The 18533-nt window shown below is 37.3% G+C and overlaps 1 long non-coding RNA gene across 1 annotated transcript; it reads right to left on the bottom strand.

Annotated features, from left to right (window-relative positions):
- Positions 1-1571: 1571 nt before the first annotated feature.
- LOC113332699 lies at positions 1572-15376 on the bottom strand. The gene is made up of 4 exons (XR_003351670.1): positions 13432-15376; positions 13195-13323; positions 12503-12794; positions 1572-1620 (listed from the first exon to the last, which is right to left on the bottom strand). It is a non-coding gene; the product is annotated as an uncharacterized LOC113332699 (long non-coding RNA).
- Between the last annotated feature and the right edge of the window lie 3157 nt (positions 15377-18533).

Raw genomic sequence — 18533 nt, forward strand, 5'->3', positions numbered from 1 at the left:
ATCAAAATATTAGATTTAGACTTATTGTCATTTGAGTTTTGTGGAGTCTTTAAAAGGAAATTATCACGAGACTTACAACTTATAAGGACTTTTACTATGATTCTTATAATGAGAATCATGTTATACTTGGAATTCTCCTTATAAGCGTCCAACGGTTGAATTGCTCACTTGCAATGGAGTCAAGGATCTCATATTGTAAGTGCTTAGTTGCCTGGGCATGTAGATAATAGACGTCCCAGCCCGATCCCATTTTGTAGCGGGAAGGGTGCTCCCCTTACAAGAACCATAAAGCAGTTACTTAGCCATCTAAACCTTATATGACACGATGTCTATCATATAGTGAAGTCTTCAATCATTAATGAGTTTTTTTCTCTGACTTAATTGACTCGTCTACACCTGACTCGTTATGTAGGAATCTGATTCAGTATATCTGACTAAAAAGTGATAAAAAAGTAGATGTACATAAAATATTTTTATTCCAATCAGTCGTATGCCCAACGAGTCATGTACAAAATAATACCTAACTCCAATGAATCTGAGTCAATTATATGAACCGAACCAGACATCAAAAATATAGAAACAAATCAAAAATCTATAATACAAAACAGAATGGGTTTTTGAGCTTGGACGGTTGGATACATTTTGAGAGACAAACGCTGCATCCAACCATCCCAGTCTCATCTCAGTGAAATACATCCGAGGGTCGTCGTTTCTGTAACCCTTCTCATTACGAATCCAAATTTATTAATCTTTAACTAGGATATGACCCGTGCCGTAACGGCTCGGGCTTAGGATTGATACTGCATATGGTGGTGACTATCCAAAGCTGTTTTTGGTTGGCAAGACTAATTCAAGATAGTTAACCTATTTTCAGTTCATCTGACTCTGGCTACAATGGCATTATACTCATGGGAACACTTGTATTCAAATTTTGTATTCAAATTACAAAAATTTTATGCATTAATAACAAAATTACAATTAAAGAAAACACATTCCCTGAATGGGACACAACAATTTGCAAGTGTTCTAGTTAAATCCAGCGGTTATTCAATAACTACTGTTAAAACTTTGTGAACATATAAGTCTAAAATCTTCCATTCTTTAAGGCCAACTACATGGATCCCAAGAAAATAAAAACCACTCAGGTCACTTGTGTTATAGGAGAGATATTGTGGCAGCAGTATAGGTTTTCGGTTGACTTCCACAGTGTCTCATATACATGTCCTACTACCTCAAGAACGAAATGCTGGCAATCTGGGTCTAGCGGCAACATGTCTGCTTTAATTACCATGTGAATGGAAAGAAATGAAGGTACTTTGAGGGTCGATGATGCATTTGATATGATGGTTTCTACAAATAGCTTTCTTCCATCTGAAAGTTTAATAATTACAGACTGTAATAGCATAAGCGAGGAGTCGAAACATATTTTCAATTTGTAGTGCCCCGGAAATCATCAAAGCCAAAAAACCTACAAAATCTTAGTGTTAAACAGGAGTACTGAGCCACTTCCAACTGTCACGGTCCCTTGGTAACATGATGGCAAAGATGCATTTACTTCACGCCTTCGTGATAAGACTACTGCATATCCTATCCATTTATAAAGGTGATAGTCCAGGACACCTGCGAAGAGCAAATAGAGTAGTCACCACATCCTCAAATAGAGCAAGAAGACCTGCAAACATAATAAGGCAAGGAAGTAGTGCCGCATGGTAGAATCATTCCCATAAAAAGTGAAACAAAAACTCCTGATGCAATCATGATTTTTAAAAGTGGAAAGTAAGTTGATCTTTGGAAAGTGCTTAACTAACAAAAAAAGTATTAGTTACATACATTCATAGATGGACACTTGTGTACTTGCATTAGTGTTCAAGATTTTGATCTCCATCAAAAAGTGGAGATTGAAAGAACTTAAAGGCAGAAATATATGACGAAGAAACTTGAACATCTATGATCAGATGGTAAACTGATCAATTATGGCAAGACTACTGCACAGTATTAATAGACACATTTTTGTGTCTAAATTTTACTCAATGTCTCTATTGTTAGTGCTCGATTTTTGTACTAATTTTGATGCTTTGTGTGTTTGTAGGTGTTTTTGGAGAAATACACTTGTGTGGAAAAAGTTGCTCAAAAAGTGCTATTTGGACTCCCGGAGAAAAGTACTAAAGGCACCCTCAATTTGGATAATGGACGCCTCAGTTGGGCACCTGCTATTCGCACCCCCAGTTTGGTTAAGGGGACACCATCTTCAACATTTCAAAAATTCGTTTGGCGGGAAAATTTTATTATCAACTGTGTAACTTTCGATCGATTCTTGAAGGAGTTCTCGGTAGACTAAAGGGCTGAAACTTAATGGGTAGATGTGGTATGTCATAGAAAAGCTGGTATGGGTGTTTGTTTCGATCAAATTTGGCTGGATAATTTGGTTTAATCCAAACAGTGAGTTGGAGGATAAACACAAACTTACACGAGTTTAAACGTGTACTGCTTGTGATTGGAAGAATTAATCAATATTCTGGAGCGTGAAGAAGGTATAAAAGGAAAGAAACACAGCTGAGAACGCGTGAAAATCATAAAACATGGAAGAAAATCTTCCCGAAAATATTTTTTATCACCCGAGTAAAGAGAGGATTATCTCGAGTTATGGAGGAGATTTCTTGTGTTGTAGGTGTATAAAATGGGTCTTGAAGTATCATAGAAGGAGTGTCGAGAGTCTGGGGGCTGAGGAGATCCAGAGAAGAAGAAATTCGAGTTTTCCCAAACTCGGTTTCTGTTGCTGCTGCTGATGAACATGAAGAACACGAAGAACGGACCTGCAGAGACGGTCGTTTTTTAACAGTGTCCGTGGTGGACCCGAGAAAGCGTATAAAATTGAAGTGAAATGAAAACGGGCCTACAGTAATACCGCAAGTGCACGGTCGTCAGTTGTAGCTCGTGCAAGTACGGGTCGATCCACAGAGACTGGGTGTGTTTTGGAGTTTTCTAGCTATTTTTGGGTTCTAAATTGCTATTGGGCTTTTGAGTTAAGGTGATAACAATGGGCTATGGGCTTTGGTACCAATGAGTTTTGAGTACCAATGAAGTGAACTGATCCTTTGTACTCAAGTGGTCTGGGCTCAATATTCTTGAAGTGAACTGAGCCTTGGGCTCAGTTGGATGGGCCTCAGGTTAAGCTAGGCTTTTGGTTTACACCTGAACTTGGCCTTTCCTTGGAAATGAGATGAACTGAGCTTGGTAATGAAGTGGGCTTTGGTTGATTCAACATTGGACTGGGCCTTTGGCCTTACAATGAGCTGGTCCTTTGCAAAACAGAATGCAATTAAGAGACAATGGCCAAGGCAGGGCAGTAAGCTAACAAGCCAAGACAACGGCTCTAATGAGGCAAAGGAAGCTAGAGAAGACAATGCTATTTACAATGCAATGCTATTTACAGTGAAATGAAAACAGAAAAGAAACAGAGAAAGAAAACAGATGAAGTGAATAAGAAAACAGTGAGATAAAAACACTAAAGTGACAGTGGTAAAGACAATGAAACAATGGAAGCATATACAATGGCAGTGAAATGGTGATTGTTAACAGTGGCAAAGTGCCAACGAAGCAAAGTAAGTTACAAAAGAAAGTGGTAAGAGAAAGGTGACAGTGAAGATGATGTGAAGCAATGGTATTGAAGTAAACCAAGGCTATGAGCCAAGGGCAGAGAGGAGGTTGCAGTTGTGGATAAGCTAAGGCTTAGAATCCACCTTGTGTCCTAGCTAAACAATGCAAAAACTTAAGCATCCAACTAGAATGGGAAGAGAATCAGCTTGCTCACTGATTTGCCCCTAGCATTGACTGTCTTTTGAAAGCACAGTCAATCACAGGCATATCAGAGCACCAACTTCTTCCCATTACTCAAGCAAAACAGGCCTTCCTAGCAATTCATCATTCATTAGTGCACTAAGGTTTCATCTGAGCCTCAACAGTGAACTCAGAACATAATTAACACTACAATGGAACTAAACATGATTAACAGGAACAACACACATTTAACAGGAACAACACATTTAACAGGAACACATTTAGAATGGCAAAACAGTAACACACATGTAAACAACACACATTAACAGGAACAACACACATTTAACAGGCAACACAACATTTAAACTACTAAACAGTGAATGAAAATTGCAAAACAAGAACCCTAAAAAATTAACAGTGAAATTAAATTAACCCAATTAGGGGGTGTCTCGGCTAACCAAGAACACCCTTTAACATCCTACATCACTTCCCTTTTATAGTTTACAACAAAACATAAAACCCTAATTCGAAACCCTAATTTTTGGGGAAAATCAAATTCTCTCACCAATTTCCTGAATTGAGCTCGACCCATGCTTTGGGTATGTCCCCTCTGCTCTTCTGAAGCTTTTCCTGCCCTCAATTTTGTACTGCAACCCTAGCTCGAGTTGTTTCATCAACTCCACACCTAGGTCGAGAGATGTGGGTTTGAAAAGCAACTAGGCTAGAGGGGAGAAAGTGATGTTGTCGGGTGGTTTGGTGGTGGTGTGGTTCGAGAAGAAGGTGTAGCTGGTGGAGGTGATGGAGTTGCAGAGCAGCTCTCTGTTGTTTGGGAAGAAGAGGAAGAACCCGATGGAGAAGAAGGGTCCGTTTGGTTGGGTAATAGGGTTCGGTGACTAGGGTGTGAAGCAGGGATAGAGAACTTTGATGAACATCGAGTAAAGAGCGTTGGATGATCCCATATAGATTGAATCGAACGGCTACGATGGAGAGGTATGTGGCGACCGTTGGATTATGAGATACAACAAAATTGACGACACCAGATGGAGTTAGGTGTTGTAGTGTTAAGCGGAAATATCGAGGTTTGATGCGCAGGCAAAGAAGCGACCGTAGGATCTAAATGTGATCTAATCTGAAGGCTTGGAATTTAGGTACTATGGTGTTTTGCAGGGACTTCAGATTTTGATGAACGATGAAGAAGCGACCATTGGATGATGAGATGGATCCGATCTAACGGCTGAGAATGGAGGCGGGTATGGATATAGAAAATGGGTTTGGGTAAGGGTTTTGGGCCTTGGGTATGCCAAGCCCATATCTTCTTTAAGAACAATTCTTCCTTCTTGAGCCCATTCCTAGCTTTTTGGACGTGCGCTCCATTCTTTGCGTCTTCCTTGCGTAATTTCTTCCGGCTTTTCACTACTTTTCTGCTCTTTTCCACTCTGCTATTCATCCAAACTTTATTTATTACCTAAAAATGCAAAATTAAGTAAGAAAAATATTTATTCTTGAAAACAATGAAAATACAGAATATGGGATAAAATGTAGAATTACTGCACAAAAGATGAGTTAAATGCCAACAAAAAGGGATAAATATATACATTATTTGGCACTCATCAAATACCCCCAAACCTGAATTTTACTTGTCCTCAAGTAAAACAAAACTAAGGAAATCCTACCTATACCACTGTCGCTGGTCTCTCGAATGCATTTAGCGTATGCACTAAGCCTTTTAAACCACTAAGTGTCCCTAGTGGACGAGTTGAAGTCTCGTGAAGGTTTGCTTAGAACGTACCTACAAAGTTCTAGGTCAAAATATAAGCTCAGATTCCATCAAATGTGACATGTGCAAGTCAGTTAAGCTCACAGCAAAATGGAGATGTCAATCTAGCTATCGAAGGCACAATCCTAGCACTGATAACAAATAAAGACATGTGATAAGAGTGTAAAGTGTATCTACACATGTGTAAAGAAAGATCGGATGTTATGACTACTAATCACCAAGAGATAGTTTCTCAGGCTAAGAACCAAGGTCGAAATCTAGCTAGCTGTCCGGACTTTACGAGAATTGTGAATGAGTTGGAGGTATTTCACAATTACTCGCGTTGTACATCAACGGCATACACCCTCCTTGCTTATTACAATGAAACAACAAAATGACTATTTACATGACTCTTATTTACATTGACTACTCTCTTTTATTTTTGGAACAAGAGAGAACTATTTTCTTTACATGACACAAATGGAATTTGAATACTTGATTTTTTGTTTTTTCTGATTTTTTTTTTTTTTTCTGAATATATACATCGTTTTTTTTTTTTTTTTTTGGTGTACAAGAACTTGAAATTGATTTTTACATATGGTAGCTCTTTTGATACATAACAAAAAGAAACAAAAAATTACATGACACTTTGCAAGAGGTAGCCCTTTTTGATGCACCCAGTTAAATTCGATGGTTGTCTTTCTTAATGTAACCTCCACCTTCTATCCCAACCAACCAAAGAACAAGCTAGTCAAGTTTCGTTCAGTATTCTAAAGTGATTGGCAATCGTAACTTCCTATCAAACACCTTGAAGATCGAGGCTATACATGTATTGGTAGATCGTGCGCGTGCAAATTTCTTATCACTATGTGAATTGTGCTAGAATCAGGGTGCCTAAATATCTAGACTAAGACTCCTAACAATTACATATTTGCACAAGAGTCAACATTTCAAGGTAAATGAGCTCCATTTTTATGTTTTTTTTTTTTTTTGGAATTTTTCAATTTTTTCAAAAAGATGGAGTTTTGTTTTCAATTATGGCATATTATCCAAGTATCTACTTTTCACCCCCAAACCTAAACTAAACATTGTCCTCAATGTTTCAAAATATGAACAAAATTATAATACAACATATGAAGAGGATCATGTTGAGTAGAGAAAAAGGAAAGAGAATACCCGATTTCGGCGAAAGCAATATTAGAACTCCGTTATTCAAGGCAAGAATCCAACATATGTCAGCCGAGATCATATTGGATTTAGCAAAATATATACAAAAGGAACAAAAGGGTTTTTAAGAAATTTTATCTACTGGATTATATACAAAAAATTCACCATACACTAACAATCTAAAGAGTTGAGGATCAACCCAAAAGACAAAGTGTAGAGGTTTCAACAGCTTCACACAATAATAATATGGTAGGCATGCAAGTGAAGCTTTGAAACAAAATGAGCTACCCCTAAACCTGGATTTTACAGAAGATAAAATTTTGAAAACAAAATCGCGCAGTTTCGGGGGTTCATCATGCACAAGGTCTAACTCAAAGTGAACTGTGCTAGGGACGGGCAAACATGCTAATTCCAACTGTGGTTCCTCAAAGATATTATACTTAGATGCAAAATAGTCCAAGAGGACTTGGGAAGCACACAGTTCCAATCCTAGATTAGGGACTCTCAGAAAAGTCGGTTTGGCAATATGGGTACAAACCAAATCTAGGTTGGGTGGAAGGCCATAAGATTGTGACTTATGTAGGACGATAGGCACATCATTACTAATCACATCAACATCTCCTAAGTCTTCTACAAGTGTCATAACATGCTCACAATCATCAAACAAATTGGCAAGATCACAATCAGAGTCATCAACATCATCAACAGAATTATTCTCATGCATCGGCAAATCAGTGGAAACATCACAACGTGACCCAGGTAGAGAATCAGACACAACAATTATATTTTCATGCATATTAGTGTCAACAGAAGATTCTATATTACCTAAGTCATCTTCATAGGACAGATGCACATGCTCAAAATCAGTATCAACATCACATGTATATGGAATACTAGAAGAAACATCATTCATGAAGGTCGAGGCAGAGAAGCCTAATGTATTTGAACCCAAAGGTTCCATAACATTTTCAGTATAGACATGTTCTTCTAACATAACATCATAGTCATCATCATCATCATGATAGGGATTTTGCAATCTAGGATAATTTTCAATCCTAAGGTCGGAGCTATTACAAGAATAAAACTCTAATTCATGGGGGTGACTCATATCATGTGGTGTTGTTCCTGTTTCCCTAACGGATTCCCATTGATGGGTTTTCTCTGCAATCTCGGCTAAAAAATTCCATGCATCATCCACAGATTTATCAATAAACTCACCATTACACATTGAATCAACCATGGTTTGAGATTTAAAGTCTAGTCCCTCATAGAGGATGACGACAAGTCTCCACTTCTCAAATCCATGGTGCGGACATTCACTCAACAATTCATTAAAACGTTCAAAATAGTCAAAAACAGTTTCCTCATCCAACTGGACAAAACAATTGATATTTTGACGAATAGCGATGGTCCTATGATGTGGAAAGAATTTTCTGAAAAATAGATCTGTGAGTTGGTCCCAAGTGTTGATTGATTGTGGTCTCAAACCGTAAAACCATGTTTTGGCCCTTTCTTTTAGAGAAAATGTGAACAAACGCAATTTCAGAGAGTCTTCGGCCTTATGATCAGGCTGCATAGTACAGCAAATTTGTTCAAACTCTTTTACATGAGTATAGGGGTTCTCAGAATCGAGCCCTCGAAATATAGGAAGTATTTGTATCATGCTTGCATTTATTTTAAAAGGGTTATTGGTTTGAGGTAAGACAATACATGATAATGGAATTTTTATTGTGGGATACATGTATTCATGGAGAGCATTAGGTTGGCCCATTTTGAAAAGACACAAAGCCCACTATTTGGTTTTAATGGGTTTGGATTTTTGGGAAAAATTTGGTTTTGGTGGGAGACATTTGAAAAAGAAAATTTGGTTTAAAAATGGGAGCAAAGTAGAAATTTGGTTTTAAAATTGGGAGCAAAAGAAAATTTGGTTTTTTTTTTTTTTTTTTTTTTTTTTTTTTTTTTTTTTGGAGAAAATAAAATTTGGTTTTTGAATGGGAGCAAGCCCACTATTGGTTTTGTGTTTGCTTTGGCCCAGCTAGGTTGAAAACTTTTGGTGGAACTGAGTCCAAAATCTCGGCCTAGAATTTGGGTACTCGGCCCACTAACGAGTTAACCTAGCGTGATCGGTTACAAGTTCAGCTGGGTTTAAAAAACCAGAATACAAAATACAAGTCCAAATTAAACAAGCTCACAAAAATTAAATACAAACCCACAAATTAAACAAACAAGCCCACAGAAATTAATTACAAACCCAACAGAAAATAAAAAGCCCAAAAATTGGCTTTAATATTACAAGCCCACAATTAAAAATTGGAAGCCCACAATTCGGGTTCTCTTAAATGGGTTACCTTTTAAGCACAGCCCAGCTGCTCTGATATTGTTGCAAAAACCCAGTTGGGCTTTGGTTCTTTTCCTTGGTGGAGTCCCAGCAGAGGAAAAACTGGTTCAGAACAGCAGGTCCAACAGCAAATGAAGTGAAGCAGATGCAGATGCAAATGCTATGCAGTGAAATGCAAAAATAGCTAATAAAACTACAAGAAAAACACAGCACCAGTCCCCGGCAGCGGCGCCAAAAACTTGGTGGACCCGGGAAAGCGTATAAAATTGAAGTGAAATGAAAACGGGCCTACAGTAATACCGCAAGTGCACGGTCGTCAGTTGTAGCTCGTGCAAGTACGGGTCGATCCACAGAGACTGGGTGTGTTTTGGAGTTTTCTAGCTATTTTTGGGTTCTAAATTGCTATTGGGCTTTTGAGTTAAGGTGATAACAATGGGCTATGGGCTTTGGTACCAATGAGTTTTGAGTACCAATGAAGTGAACTGATCCTTTGTACTCAAGTGGTCTGGGCTCAATATTCTTGAAGTGAACTGAGCCTTGGGCTCAGTTGGATGGGCCTCAGGTTAAGCTAGGCTTTTGGTTTACACCTGAACTTGGCCTTTCCTTGGAAATGAGATGAACTGAGCTTGGTAATGAAGTGGGCTTTGGTTGATTCAACATTGGACTGGGCCTTTGGCCTTACAATGAGCTGGTCCTTTGCAAAACAGAATGCAATTAAGAGACAATGGCCAAGGCAGGGCAGTAAGCTAACAAGCCAAGACAACGGCTCTAATGAGGCAAAGGAAGCTAGAGAAGACAATGCTATTTACAATGCAATGCTATTTACAGTGAAATGAAAACAGAAAAGAAACAGAGAAAGAAAACAGATGAAGTGAATAAGAAAACAGTGAGATAAAAACACTAAAGTGACAGTGGTAAAGACAATGAAACAATGGAAGCATATACAATGGCAGTGAAATGGTGATTGTTAACAGTGGCAAAGTGCCAACGAAGCAAAGTAAGTTACAAAAGAAAGTGGTAAGAGAAAGGTGACAGTGAAGATGATGTGAAGCAATGGTATTGAAGTAAACCAAGGCTATGAGCCAAGGGCAGAGAGGAGGTTGCAGTTGTGGATAAGCTAAGGCTTAGAATCCACCTTGTGTCCTAGCTAAACAATGCAAAAACTTAAGCATCCAACTAGAATGGGAAGAGAATCAGCTTGCTCACTGATTTGCCCCTAGCATTGACTGTCTTTTGAAAGCACAGTCAATCACAGGCATATCAGAGCACCAACTTCTTCCCATTACTCAAGCAAAACAGGCCTTCCTAGCAATTCATCATTCATTAGTGCACTAAGGTTTCATCTGAGCCTCAACAGTGAACTCAGAACATAATTAACACTACAATGGAACTAAACATGATTAACAGGAACAACACACATTTAACAGGAACAACACATTTAACAGGAACACATTTAGAATGGCAAAACAGTAACACACATGTAAACAACACACATTAACAGGAACAACACACATTTAACAGGAACAACACAACATTTAAACTACTAAACAGTGAATGAAAATTGCAAAACAAGAACCCTAAAAAATTAACAGTGAAATTAAATTAACCCAATTAGGGGGTGTCTCGGCTAACCAAGAACACCCTTTAACATCCTACATCACTTCCCTTTTATAGTTTACAACAAAACATAAAACCCTAATTCGAAACCCTAATTTTTTGGGGAAAATCAAATTCTCTCACCAATTTCCTGAATTGAGCTCGACCCATGCTTTGGGTATGTCCCCTCTGCTCTTCTGAAGCTTTTCCTGCCCTCAATTTTGTACTGCAACCCTAGCTCGAGTTGTTTCATCAACTCCACACCTAGGTCAGAGAGATGTGGGTTTGAAAAAGCAACTAGGCTAGAGGATTGGAGAAAGTGATGTTGTCGGGTGGTTGTGGTGGTGGTGTGGTTCGAGAAGAAGGTGTAGCTGGTGGAGGTGATGGAGTTGCAGAGCAGCTCTCTGTTGTTTGGGAAGAAGAGAGGAAGAACCCGATGGAGAAGAAGGGTCCGTTTGGTTGGGTAATAGGGTTCGGTGACTAGGGTGTGAAGCAGGGATAGAGAACTTTGATGAACATCGAGTAAAGAGCGTTGGATGATCCCATATAGATTGAATCGAACGGCTACGATGGAGAGGTATGTGGCGACCGTTGGATTATGAGATACAACAAAATTAACGACACCAGATGGAGTTAGGTGTTGTAGTGTTAAGCGGAAATATCGAGGTTTGATGCGCAGGCAAAGAAGCGACCGTAGGATCTAAATGTGATCTAATCTGAAGGCTTGGAATTTAGGTACTATGGTGTTTTGCAGGGACTTCAGATTTTGATGAACGATGAAGAAGCGACCATTGGATGATGAGATGGATCCGATCTAACGGCTGAGAATGGAGGCGGGTATGGATATAGAAAATGGGTTTGGGTAAGGGTTTTGGGCCTTGGGTATGCCAAGCCCATATCTTCTTTAAGAACAATTCTTCCTTCTTGAGCCCATTCCTAGCTTTTTGGACGTGCGCTCCATTCTTTGCGTCTTCCTTGCGTAATTTCTTCCGGCTTTTCACTACTTTTCTGCTCTTTTCCGCTCTGCTGTTCATCCAAACTTTATTTATTACCTAAAAATGCAAAATTATGTAAGAAAAATATTTATTCTTGAAAACAATAAAAATACAGAATATGGGATAAAATGTAGAATTACTGCACAAAAGATGAGTTAAATGCCAACAAAAAGGGATAAATATATACATTATTTGGCACTCATCAGTCCGCGACACAGAGGTGAGGGTCGCAGCACAGTGTTTACAGCACTTTTTGTCTGTCGTTTTCTGTAACAGCTGGTTTGTAACACTTATAACTGTTACAAACCCGATTTTATTGTATTTCTCATATTCTCATCATTTGTAAACCATTTTTGAGCATCAATGAAATTCTTTGAGAGGTTTTCCAACATGATGAGAGGTTAATTTCTCCCACAACCAAGGCAATGAGGAAGCTATTTACGCATGAATAATTGGTAATTATTTATTCTCTCTAATTTATAATTCACTCACTGCTTTTGCAGAGTTTTTAATTGTTTGCAAAAATTTTCTTCATTAGTTGTGATTCAATTAGATAGGTTATGCTTTGTTTAGAAAATCTATGCTTAGGGGATACAATTAATTTTTGAGAATTTTCCAAATTATTTGTGAATTAAGAAATAAGAGTCTTAAAAGATAATTAGAGTTTTGAAATATGTATCATTCAATTTTGCGTCATAGTGAAATCTAGTGTCTTGGTTACCTCTCGCCCACTTTGTTAATATTTTTGTATATAATTTTATTAAATCTTTAAATTTAATCTTCACATGTCCGAGAGTTTGAACCTCATTACTACAACATCATTCAAAAATAATAATCAAGTATATGAATATACATGAAGTAGGGTAGGCTTACCATATGTCAGCCACTGTCATCATGAAGACATGAACCTTCTTCATTACTGCAAGGATAGTCAACCCACCCACAACTCCCCCCAAAACAGGATGCTTACAGTATTGTTGATTTGCAGACTTGCACAGTATAAAAAATTCAAAGCCATTGATATGCAGGTTGTTGTCTGCCATGTTGACAACACCCCAGCCTGAGTGAAGCAATTTCGAGTTGATTTCTTCAGAAAAAGGTTTACCCAAATGGATTCACCTCCTTTTCCGGTCCCAGTTGGTCACCGCACTGAATCACAAAATTCCTACAAACAGTAACAATGGCATGAATTCAAGAACAGTAGAGGGGCAAAAATAATAAGTTCATGGCATGAATTCAAGAATTGAGTGTGGCAAAAATAGGATCCTTTACATTATTACTAATGTAATGTAATAAATCATTTTACAGGGCCAACGAATAGCATGAAGTACTATTATTTCTAGTGTGAGCAATTTTTTGATATTTATTGTAGATTTCCATAGTCATGTTGTAAAATTAGCCGTAACAAAAAAGCAAAATTATACAGACATTGAATTTGGCGTATGGACATACAATGTAAGAGATAGATCACAATTTATAGACACTGAATTTGCCGTAACAAAAAATTTATAGACACTGAATTTGGCGTATGGACATACAATGTAAGAGATAGATCACAATTTTACCTGCTAAGGTAAGATTTTTTGTAATCATCCTGGGCCATGCAAGTGTCTTTCCACCTCGTAAAAGTCTCGCTCAAACCATCGTCATTAAAGCTTGGACAGTCTTGCAAGTCACGTTGAGATAGTAAAAAACTGAAGAATAATAATATGCAAAGTAAAACAAAAATTAATTGGTAAAACACGAATCTTAGTTCAAGCAAGGGACGGCTTGTGAAGTCGTGGTAAGATGCTAATTTTTACCTGAATAAGGTAAGATTTTTTGTAATCATCCCGGGCCATGCAAGTGCCTTTCCACCTCGTAAAAATCTCGCTCAAACCATCGTCATTAAAGCTTGGACAATCTTGCAAGTCACTTTGAGATAGTAAAAAACTGAAGAATAATAATATGCAAAGTAAAACAAAAATTAATTGGTAAAACATGAATCTTAGTTCAAGCAAGGGACGGCTTGTGAAGTCGTGGTAAGCTGATGATCTTTACCTGAATAAGTCCTAAAAGAGTTAGTAACAATCCATATAAGTCACATACATGTACTTCATATAGATACAAAGACTGCTTATATAGATACAAAGACTGCTCAGGAAGAGGTCACAACCCATAAATCAGGATATTTAAAATACATTCATATTTTACCCTTTATATTTGAGAAAAAAACATAAGCAATCAAAATAAAGATAAGTGAATCAAGAAACCAAGATTTGTCAATCCTCTAGTCATGTAGGCCATTAGATAGTAGAACCAATTTCTGGTCATGTAAACCCATGAATCTCAGCTTTATAAGATTACTATAAAATTTCTAAACTCGCAAGGCTTCAAGGGGTTATAAGACCAATCCCAATAAACCCTCAAAGATAACAATTGGGGTTCAGACTTTTGAGCAAACAAATGCAAGAGGCAGCAAATAATTTGAAAAAAAAAAATTAAGAAAGAGAGGCAGTGAGAAATATCGCGTTGCGAGCAGCAGAAACATAATAAACTCTAGATAATTGACTTCTCATCCAATGACCTCAGCCTTCTCTTTTAGAATCATCATTTTCACTGATATTACCATCTAGTTCAGGTCCTTCTATTAATGGTATTAATGTTACACCAGCTGGTCTTAAACTTCCAGATCTTGCGATCAATGGTTTGGCATTATTAATAAATCATCCCCACCCATTTGTTGTTGTTTCCTTCTTAGTAATCCTGGCATTGGTGATACACTTCTTTCTGCATTTTAGGTCTTGAAATAGCTGGTGATAATGATCACACTATATGTCCATCTTCTTAATCCTTCACTCTTAACCCCAACACTTTGGTTTTCAGTTAGCAGCAGAAAAGAAAGGGCGTCACGAAGCAAAGACAAAATATAATTCTAAAATCAAATTTAGAGAGACTTTGTTTGGTGCTAATGTTCCAAAAATAAATAAAATTACTAAGCATTACTGCACAATATACATACATTGCTCTAGATCAATAGCATCTTCTAATTTTTTTCAGATGATTGATGCGCATCAACAACATTTTAGGTGAGGTGAGTAGTGAATATAGCATTGCATCATTTACACAGTTTGCATTTGATTAAGAGAACGGTACTACCTTCATGAACAACAATTTTTTCCTTCTTATGAAAAATCAAGTATAAATCAAATGATAATGGAAAAAAATCACAGGCAACCCACTAATCTAACACACTTAGAGATTCTACTGACTCTTAAATTCCTCTACATCATCCTGACCTAATTACATGACCAAAAAAAAAATCAAATCAGGTGGAATTCAATTGACATTACCCATACTTGATACATTTACATACCTGATGGATGTTTTCAAAATCTGCAAATATGCCATGCGCCAACGAAAATCTTAATCAGAAGATTTTGTCTCGGAAAATATTTTCTTTGCTAAAAAAAGGCACTGAGAACCTTCGCGAGATGGTTTTTCAGTGAGGTTTATGTAGTAAAGCGTAAAGAGTTAATTAGCCAGGTTTGAGTCGATGGGATTGATTGCCGAAAATTATGGTGGTGTTTATTTTTTCCGTTACGGATGAACCACCGGAGAAGAAGTAGGTGAACGTAAATCCTAATTTTTGGCGCAAGGAACTGACAGACGTTGAAGTAAATAGCGTTGAAGATAAATGTAGGTAACTGAAAAACAACTACCCTAATTTCTGGCGTTAGAAGGGGAGGAATTGAATTCCTTGCTTGAACTCCCAGGCGTACGCGCTCACAGACGTCGGATCAGGGCATAAGAGAAGGGTGCATGCTCAGTCACGATTTATCTTTTGCACTTTTAAAGCAATGATAACCGTAGATCGTTTGAAAAAGCCTAGACAGATCCGTCGGATCAAACAAAAACCATTTGTTTTTGTAAGATAGATTATTGTATCACCTCTTAACTCAAGATATACAAAGAAACATTAAATGAAATCATGATATATCATATATGCATGAATTGGATTTAGTGGTGGCATGATGAATTTAATGGGAAATGAAATTTATTTATTTTTATTCTTAACTCATAAATGAGATATGCATACACATAATTACTTAAACGATTTCGTGTTCATTTTTGGATAATGTATATGAATAATTTATGTTCGCTTAAAACAAAATAGAAAACTATTTTGCAAAAGAACACGATTTAAAGTCCGGAAAAAAAAAGAAAATAAGTTATACCAGTCAGATATCATATTAAAACAGTGTCGTTGCGCCATGAGCTATCTCTAGATATTTATTACAACTCTCTGTTAACCTCATGCCGTGCCGTTACGGCACGGATTATTTCTAGTATAGAAACAATCCGACGTATGTTTCGAGTTAGGTTCATTCTCATTTCAGTTTTGTGGAGAAAATAGCACAAACTTTATATAAAAGTGGGAACCTCCCCCATATTCATTTGTTAAAGAAAAGAAGTTGTTATTCACAGGTTCCAATGGTATAAAATCAGCATAGGTGTGTGATCAAAATTATAGGGCATCATTTTCCATTTTTGATGACAAAGGGGGGACATCTGGTTGTTAAAATTCCTTACACAAGGCATCATTTTCGGGTTTTCTATATTTGACATGGGATTTTATCCAAAGTGTGAATGTTGACATAATCGATAACTTTGTTTTGAGTAAAACTTTAACTGATCCCCAAGTAATTTAGTCAAAGATAACATAGTTAAATCAGCAACTAACCCCACGAGAAGTTACAATGATTTTTCCCCAACTGGAGGGAAGGAAGAGGGAGGAGGGACTCCCACACGGCCAGATCGGTATAGTGAAGACAAATCGGAGTTTAAGATGCTATCAACAACTATGGCACGGGTAACAATCGTCTATAGGTTGCTAATGGTGTGCTCTAATTGTTGCTATATCTGTTAACTTTGATTAGAATTATCATTTGATTTGGACATATCATATGGATTCAATGAATTTTGTCAGTGATTAAAAGATATGACTGGACCTATCTCTTCTTGATGAATAACATGAGTAGAGTCAGTAGACCCGTGATAAAGAGTTTGGTCTCGGCCGAGACAGAGGTCTATTCAACCCATGCAACTTCCTACCATTGTCCATGGAATCAAATACATTCCCACCGTGTTCTGTATCCTTGCCGCATGCAACGCAAATAGTGGTGCAAACAAAAGCAAGTAACTGGTCAAGACGACAGGATATAGATGGTGCATCTAATAAAGAGTACAAGAAACAAGTACTGAAGGGGTTTCTTTTTGTTTTGTTGGGGCTTTTGATGTCATCCATACGGTAATATGTTTGCCAGCGGGGTTCTCTTATCTTTATTTGCTTTCGTGCTATAGAGCTTTGTAGAAAGTGAATAACATGCAAATATGGATTTAATTTTGTTATCGAGTTACGAGCATATGGAAAATGGTTAGGACTTAGGTAAACGACTTTTTACTTGCACGATGATAGGGATGGAAGTAGGACCGTTCGCACCAATCTTCCTTTTATTGTCAACCTAAAACGTATCTTGTGATTTTATCCCCAACTCTCCGCCAGGTACGGATCCACGATGTCGAATTTTTCATTTTAGACCCGGGCTAATACACATGATTAATCAAAAAATTAGGCTTGTGGACCGGAAGGGCGACCGGGGCTAAAGTCCCGATTAGCCCTCTCATAGGTCTGTCCCTGCTCTCAGCCCAATCCAATGCCGGTAAAAAATGCAAATCATGAATTTTGCTCCTATGTACCGTAAAAACCCAATAATTTTTGTGACATGAAACACTTCCCTCAAATGATCCTATTGTCTTGATTACTAAGAAACGTTTTTTTGAGGCAAACTGGAGTTTTTTGAGGCATACTCATTCATTATCCCATTTAGGGTGGGTTTATAAGGGGTGTCTAAAGATAGTGCAATTACGTATATATGGCTAAACAATTTAAATTACTAGAGTGCCCTTATCCTCAAAAACATAAAATCAAAAATCAAAATAAACTTTAAACTTAAACATTTTGGACTTCAATTCAATCAAGCAATTAATCAAGCAAACGAAACACGAATCGAAATGAGCGATGTTGGAGTGCGAAATCCAAATCTCAATTGCTCTTAGATGTATTTTAGAATGTATTTGTAACAAACTCATGTTGTTTTTGATTGATTTTATTTTGTTTGATCGATAAAATATGATTTCAAAGATGGAATGAGGGTTTTCAGAAGATCAGCTCAGCTGATCTTGGAATATCAATTTTGAGCCGAACCTAGTATATGCTTTAGAGAAACACTATGTTCGGCTAATGCGACTTTGCTAGATTTTGTTCGAGTAAGCCGAACCTGGTCTTCTTCTTCGTTTTAAAATTTCAGAAGATCAGTTCGGCTGATATTAGAATATAAATTTTGAGCTGAACCTAGTGTATGATTTAGAGAAACACTATGTTCGGCTGATGCAACTTTGCTAAATTTTGTTCGAATCAGCCGAACCTAAAATTCGTCAGTTACAGAGTGAAGTTCGGCTGATAACTTGTCAGCCGAACCTCTTTTTTTTTTGAAAATTTACCTAGGTTCGAAAAAAAAGGTTCGGCTGCCAAGTTATCAGCCGAACCGTTCATTTGGTCAGTAGATCTGGGTTTTAAAAATTCAATTTTTTGACAGATTCAACTTATAAAAAGGACATTAAACCTCGTATAGAAGTCTACCTCTGATTTGAATCACACATTTTGGTCACTTCTAATCACTAAAATCTCAAAACCCAAGTTTTTTTCACTTCTTCTTCTTCTTCTTCTTCTTCTTCTTCCTCTCAAAAATCCAAACTCTCTCACATAAATTTGATTTCTCTACTAGTTTACCACTATTAATTTAATTTTTAATCAATCCTTAAATTCATAATTAATCAAATCTAATTGTAATCATTAACACTA

Source organism: Papaver somniferum, chromosome 1 (genome assembly GCF_003573695.1).
Source record: "Papaver somniferum cultivar HN1 chromosome 1, ASM357369v1, whole genome shotgun sequence".
Taxonomy (NCBI): domain Eukaryota; kingdom Viridiplantae; phylum Streptophyta; class Magnoliopsida; order Ranunculales; family Papaveraceae; genus Papaver; species Papaver somniferum.